The sequence below is a fragment of the Mastacembelus armatus genome, unplaced genomic scaffold (genome assembly GCF_900324485.2).
Source record: "Mastacembelus armatus unplaced genomic scaffold, fMasArm1.2, whole genome shotgun sequence".
NCBI classification, from domain to species: domain Eukaryota; kingdom Metazoa; phylum Chordata; class Actinopteri; order Synbranchiformes; family Mastacembelidae; genus Mastacembelus; species Mastacembelus armatus.
Window position 1 is genome coordinate 10,502 of NW_022872850.1, and position 10,528 is coordinate 21,029.

Genomic DNA, 10,528 nt, shown 5'->3' on the forward strand with positions numbered 1-10,528 from the left:
AGAATGGCACCTCACTCCAGGTGGTGGTAGCTCACCCTGTGAGGCATAAGCCTGGGTTATGACATTGACCACCCAGTGTGCAAGGCATTGTTTTGAGAGTGCCTGACCTTTGCGAGCACACAAACAGTCCATCAGATTTCCGAACAGCTGCCGTTGCCCTAATATATTTCTCAAGCGCACGAACGGGGCACAGTGGTTCAGACGGGGTCCCTGTGTCGAAACGAGCAAGCTGCAGTGGACGAATGTGGCCAACTGATGAGGCCACCTTAGGAATAAAATGATGCATTGGGCCAGAGTGTGACTTCCGAACCATCAGGGTTCCACCGACAACAGGACTCGTGCACTGATAGTGCGTGCAGTTCTCCCACACGTTTTGCTGAAGCAATCGCCAAAAGAAATGCCGTCTTCATCGACAGCCACTTAAGATCTATGTCTGCCAAGGGCTCAAATGGGGGGCCCCGCAGAGTATTAAGCACCAATGAGAGATCCCATGTCGGTGCTATGGGGCGCTTAGGTGGGTGCAGTCGTCGGGCACCTTGCAAGAATAAGGAGATGTGCTTGCTGCGGCCAATGGTACCACCGTCCACTTTATCATGCCAACAGGAAATTGCTGCGACATATACTTTCAGAGTAGATGGAGAACGTCCCTGATTAAGGAGTTCCTGTAAAAACGCTAGGATGGATGAGACCGGGCAGCGTACAGGATCCAGTCCCTTGCCCCGACACCAACCATCAAAAAACTTCCACTTGTTGGTATACAACAGGTGTGTGGACGGTGCTCGTGCATTACTTATCGTATGACCTACTTCCCCAAGGTACTCTGAAAAGGAAGTGCCGGGCCCTGCAGTGGCCAAACCCATAGCTGGAGGCGATCGGGGTTGGGATGTAGTACCCGGCCCCCCAGCTGGGAAAGGAGATCTCTCCTGAGGGGGAGGCGTTTCGGCAAGCCACAGCAGAGTCTGCGCAGCAGTGGAAACCAAGTCCTCCCTGGCCAGAAGGGAGCCACCAAGATCAGTCTGTGTCCCTTCTGAAAGACTCTCAGGAGTGTTGGGAATATTAGTGACAGTGGTGGGAAGGCATAAAGGAGAACCTTGGGCCAGTCGTGCGCTAGTGCGTCCTGGCCCAGTGGGCTGCTGCTGTCTGTTAGGGAAAACCAGAGAGGGCAGTGTGCTGTCTCTTTCGAGGCAAAAATATCCACCTCTGCTCTGCCGTAAACTTCCCAAATGTACTTCACCACTTCTGGGTGGAGTTTCCATTCCCCTGGTAGCGGTGTCTGACGGGACAGTTAATCCGCTACCTGGTTCTGTGTCCCTGGAATATGAACTGCTCTCAGACTGAGAAAATGAGAAGCTGCCCAAGTTAGCAGCTCTTGAGTCCATAGCATCAGCTTCATCGATCTGGTCCCTCCGAGGTGGTTGATATGATAGACCACAGAGGTGTTGTCGGACCGCACCAAGATATGCCTGCCTCGCAGATCTAGGAGGAAGTGCTGTAGGGCCAACCGCACAGCGATCAATTCCAGTACATTGATGTTCTCTTTTTTGCTGTGGGGACCACGTACCTTGTGTTATTTGCCCTTGCCATGCTGCTCCCCAGCCCGTGAGAGATGCATCTGTATAGACAAGCTCCCTCCCAGAGGGGAGAGCACCTAGGGGAACCCCTTTTATAATGTATGTTATGTCTCTCCACTGCGACAGGGATATGAGACATTGAGACGACACTCGCAGCATTCTGCATCTGTGCGCTTGTCTTGTGGGGTCTAGGTGCAGGCCGTTCAGCCACCGTTGCAAGGGGCGCAGCGAAAGCAGCCCGAGAGGCACTACGCTGGCAGCAGCTGTCAGTCTGCCAAGGAGGCGAAGATAGTGGATGAAAGGCAACATCCTGCAATGTTAGAATGCAGGGAGCATTTCCAGAATATTGCTGACGCGTTGCGGTGAGGGGCAAGCGGCCATAGTGACAGTGTTCAGGTCGCTTCCTGAGAGGGAGTCAGGTTGCTCTTGTCGAAGTTCACCTGTAGGCCTAAACGGCCTATATGTTCTAGCACCGTCTGTGTGTCCCGAAGGGCCTGATCGCGGGTCGGTGCACAAATCAGCCAGTCGTCCAGGTAAGGGAGAATTTTTAAGCCTTGTGCCTGCAGGGGAGACAGGGTCACTGCCACACACCTGGTGAAAACCCTGGGGGACAGAGACAGTCCGAACGGAAGAACCCTGAATTGGAAGTGTCTCCCCTGAAAGGCAAAATGGAGGAACTGCCAATGACAAGGTGCAATTGGCACATGAAAGTAGGCATCCTTCAGGTCGATGGAAGTGAACCAATCGCCTCAGGAAATTGCCTGCAGCACCTCCTTGGTGCTCAACATGTGGAAAGGAATCACCTTTAAAAACAGATTCAGATCTCTCAGGTCTAAAATCGGGCGTAGATCGCCTGTCTTGTTTGGTACAAGAAAATACATTGAATAAAAGCCCCCTGGATCTGTCAGGGGGTCCACAGGCACTATAGCACCCTTGGCCAGCAGGGTAGAGATTTCTCGACTCGAAGCCCGAGCCTTTGCCAGATTGTGGATGATAGTAATCCTGACCTGGCCAGAAATGGGGGGCCGGCGTCGGAATTGTAAGTGGTATCCCTGAGACAAGGTGGATAGCACCCAGGCGTCTGGGGTGTGAATGGCCCAGTAACTGAGTTGTTCCGGGGTAAAATAACCGGCCCGGACGTATCATTTCCGGGTCCACTGGCCCTTGGAAGGCCTGGGGGGCTGCAGCAGGTGGTACTGCCCGAGGAAGACGCAAGGTTGGAGCCCGGACCTGGTTTCGTTGGTTATGGGCTGGTCTGACCACCGGTCACTGAGGTTCCACAAAGGAGTCAGGAGTATCCCCGGTGAGTAGTAGTGACCACACTATTGCCAGTATGCAGAGGGGTCTGCCTATGAAGACCAGCCAGCTGTTGTCTTGTCCGTGTAGCCTGAGCTGTACGCTCCAGAGCCTCGAGCGCAGCAGCACCAAAAAGTTCCCCTGGGACTGCGGGAACGCTCCTCAGGGTCTTTCTGCAAGCCTCCGTCAGGGGCGACTGTGCCAGCCATACCTGACGTCGAGCCTGCGTCAGCGTGGAGAGTAGACGTCCAAGCTCCCTGGACATAAACGCAAAGGCCTGCAGGGAAGCGTCGACCAAACTATGTGTCGGCGCATCAACTGGAGAGGTCTCCAGTGAGGCTGAGAGACCCAAAAGCAAATGGGATAGGGAATTCCCAATACGGCCCATACGTGCCCCCGCGTCATATGCCTTGCATAGCAGGTCATCTGTAATACGACATTGCGGTCGTGGGTAGCTGGCATTAGTCCTCAGAGCCTCATCTGGGGCCACAATCAGAGAGGCTATAGCCGGTTCAACTGCTGGCATATGGCCTAATCCAAATTTTGGAGCATCCTGCATTGACGCCAAAATCCGTCCATCCGATGTAGGTCGTGAAAATGCCTTAATGTCTGTCCAACAGGCATGTAGTTCACATATTCCTCCGAAGGGGGAACAGCAAAGCATGACACGGCATCCTGCCGTCTAAAGAAGGCACTGGAAGTAGCTGATTGTGCCTGTGGAATGTCCAGCTGCAAGCGGGCAAGAGCCGTACGGATGGCCGAAGCCGCAGATTCATTCCCGCCACCCTGAGAACTTGTAGAGGCATGGGAGCCCGATTCTGAAGTCCTAGAGCTCATAGCTACTGGACCTTCATGAAAATATGTATCAGATGCTGCCAATGAGATGGCATCTTCTTCACAGACAGTGGTCCCACGGTTGCCAGCCGTCTGAATATTCTGGAGAAGGGTTCTCATCTGAGCCAACTCCGTAGTAAGATGGTCCACCCGAGCAGACAATTTTCCGGAGCTCTCCATCCTCGTTCGCTTAGTCGGAACGGACGCCCCCGCTGCAGCGGTACGCTTTAAACCCGCAGTCTGGCCCGGTGGCAACGGGCTCAACTGCCCATCCGCCAACCAGTCAGTAGGCTGTTGAAATGCAGCCAAGCGGGCTGTCCGTACGGATCGGGGCAAAATACTGCAGTTGATACATGCGTTGTCAGATAGTGCTTCCTTGAGATGGTCCACACCAAGACAGGAAGGACAAAAATCATGCCCATCCTCAGGTTCGAGGGTCTGAAAACAGGTCCTACAGCACAAGGATTCAAGCATTGTGCGATAATGAAATATATATGAAGGTGGAGTGAGTTGAGGAAACGCCTTTTCAGAAAGTCGGGTCGAGCAGGAAGCGCCACTGTTGACTCAAAAAATGCGGCTGACAATCAGCAAGGCCAGTCTGCAACACTACTCCGCGTTTCCAAAGTCACGTCGAGCTGAAAACGCCACTGATGATTCGGAAACAATCGGAATTAATAATTATAAGGTTAAATCAAGGCAAACAGTAAAACGTCACTGCTGATATCACAGCTAAACAATGCCGAGCCCGGCAATGCACGTAAGTAACTTAGGCAAGCCGTACATGTCTACACAAGCAACACAAAACCACAGTTTGGGAGAGGGGATGAAAACGACCGTCACCAACTGGGAAAAAAAAAAAACGTTCAATTTAATATAATTGGCAGAGCAGTACACGCTACGGCCAATATATATACAACACAAATTTACTTACCTGTTCCGGTTAAATTATAATATTAATTTAGCTTGCGCAGCCCCTGGAGGGCGAGATGCACCCGCAGCTCCGACTGTAATAGTCACGAGGCTCCTGGCGACAAGCAAATGCAAGTAAGCAGTGTCATGTAATGATAACCACACATACACATACAGCAAACCTGCGCGCGAGAAGAACAAAAGGGACTGAGCCTCCGGTGTCACGTGATCGTATAGATTCACCAGGTCACCGGGACGTCACCGGAGGGTCACAGGTGACTTTGTTTTTATTAATACTCAGCCTGCGCATGCGCAAGGATGATCATCCAGTGCTTTAGCACCGCCTCTGGCAGTCAGCAGGGATGAAATAGAACTACATACTCCATCCATCCATCTTCTACCGCTTATCGGGGGCAGTAGCCGAATCAGGGATACCCAGACTTCCTTCTCCCTGGACACTTCCTCCAGCTCTTCCGGGGGGACACCGAGGCGTTCCCAGGCCAGGCGGGAGACATAGTCCCTCCAGCGTGTCCTGGGTCTTCCCCGGGGCCTCCTCCCGGTGGGACATGCCCGGAACACCTCCCCAGGAAGGCGCCCAGGAGGCATCCGAAACAGATGCCCGAGCCACCTCAACTGACTCCTCTCGATGTGGAGGAGCAGCGGCTCTACTCCGAGCTCCTCCCAGGTGACCGAGAGGAACCGATGTTCGACCATCGGCCGGATCCTCCTCTCCAGCACCTTGGCATAGACTTTCCCCGGGAGGCTGAGGAGTGTAATTTCTGTAGTTGGAACACACCCTCCGGTCCCCCTTCTTAAAAAGAGGAACCACCACCCCGGTCTGCCAATCCAGGGGTACTGTCCCCGAACGCCACGCGATGTTGCACAGGCGTGTCAGCCATGACAGCCCAACAATATCCAGAGACTTGAGGTACTCGGGACGGATCTCTCCACCCCCGGTGCTTTGCCACTGAGGAGCTGCCGAACTACCTCAGTGACTTCGGCTTGGGTGATGGATGGACCAGCCTCCGAATCCCCAGCCCCTGCTTCCCTTATGGAAGACGTGTTGACGGGATTGAGGAGATCCTCGAAGTATTCCTTCCACCATCCGACAATATCCCCAGTCGAGGTCAGCAGCTCACCACTTCCACTGTAAACAGCATTGGTAGAGCACTGCTTCCCCCTCCTGAGGCGCCGGACGGTTTGCCAGAATTTCTTCGGGGCCGACAGGTAGTCCTTCTCCATGGCCTCACCGAACTCCTCCCATACCCGAGTTTTTGCCTCCATCACCGCCTGGGCTGCAGCACGCTTGGCCCTGTGGTACCTGTCAGCTGCTTCGGAAGTCCCACAAGCCAACCAATCTCGATAGGACTCCTTCTTCAGCTTGACGGCATCCCTTACCTCTGATGTCCACCACCGGGTTCGGGGATTGCCGCCACGACAGGCACCCGAAACCTTACGGCCACAGCTCCTAGCCACCGCGTCGACAATGGAGGTGGAAAACATGGTCCATTCGGACTCAATGTCGCCAGCCTCCCCCGGGATCTGGTAGAAGTTCTCTCGGAGGTGTGAGTTAACCCTCTGGGGTCTGAGGGGGGTTTTGGGGCCTGGACAAATTTTGACATTTCCTGACATTTGTGCTTTTTTTCAGTGTTTTTTAAACATATTAATGTCTAAAGTCTGATAACACTGTAATCAGCACAAAATTGGCTACAATAATATGTGAGCTTCAAGTTTATACATTATTGTGTTTTTGAGAAAAAAGTGTTTATGCATGGCTAGTGAAAAACTACAATTTTTTACTCACTGAAATAAGACCATAAAACACAAACAGAACATTGGTTCACAAGACTTTGGAGACCTGCATGTTGTAGGCTAAAGTGTTTACTTCAGAGTGCTGTGAATGTCATCTTGTTCACACATTCACAGTAAACAATACACTGATTTAAATTTTCTAAGACACTTTTTGTCCAGAAAGGCCATATGCAAGAGGGTGTGTCTGAGGATGAATAGTCATGTGATTTACCTGAGAACACAAGAGACGCACTGAACGACCAGACAAAGGCGCGCATAATGAGCCTTTCAGTCAATGTAGATGGGACGGATTAGTGCAGCACAATACAAAACTGTCACGACTAGGAACATAGGTTCCCAGCCGACTCTTGTTTTGAATTTTCCCCGTGCGTTTAGGCTTCCCGGACTTCCGGTCATTAGTAGGCAACTCTACTCACCTGTCTCTCTTTCAGGATCCCTCAGCATATATCCTCCTCGGCTGCCACAGTCAAGTGCGGGATTGTCTGCTTCGTCTTTCGAAGGATTGCACCGAGACGCTTCACTGGTTTCTTCAGCAGGATCTCACGAAGGAGCTACATTCCGATCCAGGGGCATCGGACCGTCTCACGCCGTCACACTCCCGCTGGTAATTCCCGTAACAGTCCATCAGAGACAGTCTGTGAAATCATTAACTCTTTGCTCGTTTTCTGAAGAACGGCGTGAGGACTTAAAGAGAACTGATTAATGTGTTTTTCCCTGAAGACTTAAAAGAGAACTGATTAATGTGTTTTGCCCTCCACCTTCTACTTGAGTTTTGTTTTGGAGGTGTTTTGCTTTATGCCCAAGGGACCAAGGTTTTGTGTTCTGCCGCTACACGGATCTCTGACCAAGATTCCTCTGCACCGTGAGATATTGCTCTGCGGACCCAGACCCGGTTTTCTCCATCCATCAACCTAGACTCCCCGTGGAATTACCTGGTGTGGGCCTAGGCGCAAGCCAAACCCCTGTCGACTCCCCCCGGATTCTCCCCGCAATACTCCACGGTCACCATTCAAATCTCCAGCTCCCTCATTGTTTCTTGTGAATAAACTCGTTGCAAGTATTTAAGTGTGTGGCATGATTGGTCCTCTGATTTCCCGTACCTGACACAAAACAATGAGGAGCCAAACGATCCTCATTTGAGTTAAAATCAGTGTTTTTACTCTGAGGACAAACTAAACTGTTTGTCTCTGTGTTGAATATAAGAAGCGCTTCTTCACGTCCGTGATGTGCCATCATCTAAACGCGCAGAAAAAGTGAGTAAATTCTATGATGAAGTTTGACGTTTTATGTCATTTCTCGGGGGTGTGCACATATTTACCTGGCTCACCCGAGATTATTTACATGTGAACAGTGGACAGTGTACAAGGCGGGACTGAATTACCTGTAATGAGGTGAGACAGGAAAAAACGGACTTCTCCTTACGTTCATACGGATTAAATAAAAAGTGATGATTTGTTTTCGACTTGAATTGTTTCACTTAAAAGAAAACATTTCAAGCTTTCTAGCCATATAATTCTTATTTTTATGAGCCAAGTATTCGCTGAGATTCTGGTTGTTTTATTTAGACGTCTGTGAAGAGAAATGGCAGAGACAGAAAAGGCCGAGAGCGCTCCCTGTCGGCTTTCTTTATTTAAAAAAAACTATATATAATACCACTAAAACTAGACCCTTTACAGATTTGAATGATATACTTCTTTTATCTGTAAGATCATTTAAGTTTGTTTCGGCCTTATCAGGAAAAGATGCGCCAAAACGCGCCGGCGCATGCGTCGACCCCAGAGGGTTAAATTCACAGAAAACAGAAGTTGTATTTGGGCCTAAAAACTTCAGAAATCTCTTATCTAACAAAATAGCTACTTTAGATGACATAGCTCTGGCCTCCAACACTACTGTGAAAAACCTTGAAGTTGTTTTGGACCAAGATATGTCCTGTAATTCATACATAAAACAAGTTTCTAGAACTGCCTTCTTTCACTTGAGACAATATTGCCAAAATTAGGAACATCCTGTCTCAAATGACATTGAAAAACTAGTCCATGCAAGTCTAGATTACTGTAAGTCATTACTATCAGGATGCCCCAGTGTTGCAACCAGAGTCCTGACAGGAGCTAGCAAGAGAGATCATATTTCTCTTATATTAGCTTCTCTTCATTGGCTCCCTGTAAAATTCAGAATAGAATTTAAAATCCTTCTCCTCACATACAGACATGATCAAGCTTCTTCATACCTTAAAGAACCCATAGTACCATATCATCATCATAGAGCACTTCACTGTCAGAGTGCAGGTCTACTTGTGGTTCCCAGAGTCTTTCTCTTCTGTCTCCCCATTCTCCTCTCCTCTCAAATTTCTATGCCACTTTCAATTTCTAACTTTGTTCCTTCTCTCTCCTGTAGTATGTGCTCTCTCTTTCTCTCTCTGTCCTCTCTCTCTCTCTCTAACTCTGTATCTGTGATCCTGGAACTGTATATTGCTGATGTGCAGTTACTGACCCCACCAATCTGCAGTGTCTATTTGTTGTTTATTGTTGCTGTTCTTTTCTCTCTCCTCTATCCACTAACCCAGGGGCGCCGCTTGCAGTTTTGGGCCCTATGAAAAAATTTGAAGTTGGGCCCCCTACCTCACCCACTCTGCACCAAACATACAAACCAAGCTAGATATACAAAATCTTTGTCTGCAGTTTAGTCATAGTACTGACCTCTGCCTTTTATTATTTGTTTTGACCACAACATATCAGTATTCAGTCAGAGAACAACCATAGCTGTAGCTAGCAGATGATTTATTGTGCAAATGTAAATGTTATACAAAAATAAAGTATAGTAATACAGTAATAAAGTACAAACATAACTGAAAAATGCAACATTCTTAAACTTGCATTACAAACACAAAAAAATATAAACTATGTATAAAAAAGTGCAATTTGCAATACACTACAACAGTGACTTAACAATCAATGTGTCACAATAATAAATTAGAAATGGTCTTTAACCTGCTAGTGACTTAAATGGCAAAACCCTGGCCTTCTTGCAAAATCTTCAACCAAATATATTAAACAAACAGAGTGCAAAATGCAATACATTGCAACAATGACTTTTAAAAATAAATTACACACAACATAAATAAATTGGAAATAGTCTTTTGTTTAACTGGCCAGTGTCTTAAATGCCAAAGGCCAAATGCCTGGCCTTCTTGCTGGCAAAATCCTCAATCAAATCCTTAAAATCCAGTCTTAAAGCCAACTGGCTTTCAATGGACAGTATAGCAAGGTTGTTCAACCTCTCCTGAGACATGGTTGATCTCAAGTTTTTTTTATCAGTTTAAGCTTGCTAAATACTCTCTCTCCACTGGCAATAGTGACAGGAAGAGTGCAAAAGATCCTCAGGGCAATACACACCTTTCCAAAAATGCTCTGGAGTTGCATTTTATGAATTGCATTTAGGAGAGCAAGAGGAGAACAACCAGATGGGAAAGTGGCTGAAAAAATGGCATGATTTCATCCTCAAACTCAGGTGTGAGGTCCCTGGTATACTTACTTATGAGTGGCTGGCACACATTTGCAATTTCACAGTCACTCAACTGCCCCACCTTTATTATGGCAGCAAATTCCTCTACAATGCTTGCAGGTGTTTGGAAGCATGTGTCCAAATCACAGATAATGTGGTCCATGGCAGTGAAAAAAAGTGTCACTTTGTCAGCACTGTCTTTCTGAGCTTCTTCAGGGCCAGGGGTCTCATCAGATAATCTCTTTCTCTTCCTCTCATGGCCCAGCTCCTTATTAAATTTAGGTGGCACCCATCTGAATGGCAATCAAGGAGAAGACAGCATCCCAACTATCTCTGAGATTTTTCATCTCATTTTTAAGATCACATACATTAGCTGCCTCAGCCTCATGGGAAATTTTCCCGACTGAAGAATTACATTCCTACAAGATGGCGCTGCGGATGGCTGCCTCGTTCTGGAGCTCTCCAGTTGTTTTGTTATATATTATATATTTATTATATATTATTATATTTTTCCTCCAATTTTGTACACTCGGACGTTTGTGGAGCTTTTCAGTTGGCGGAGCGGCTGAGAAGCGCAAACGCAGGAAGCGCGCTGGTGCGTTGGT

The 10,528-nt window shown here is 48.5% G+C and overlaps 1 pseudogene; it reads right to left on the reverse strand.

Moving 5' to 3' along the window:
* Window positions 1-802: 802 nt before the first annotated feature.
* LOC113129734 (uncharacterized) lies at window positions 803-3,881 on the reverse strand (annotated as a pseudogene).
* Window positions 3,882-10,528: the final 6,647 nt, after the last annotated feature.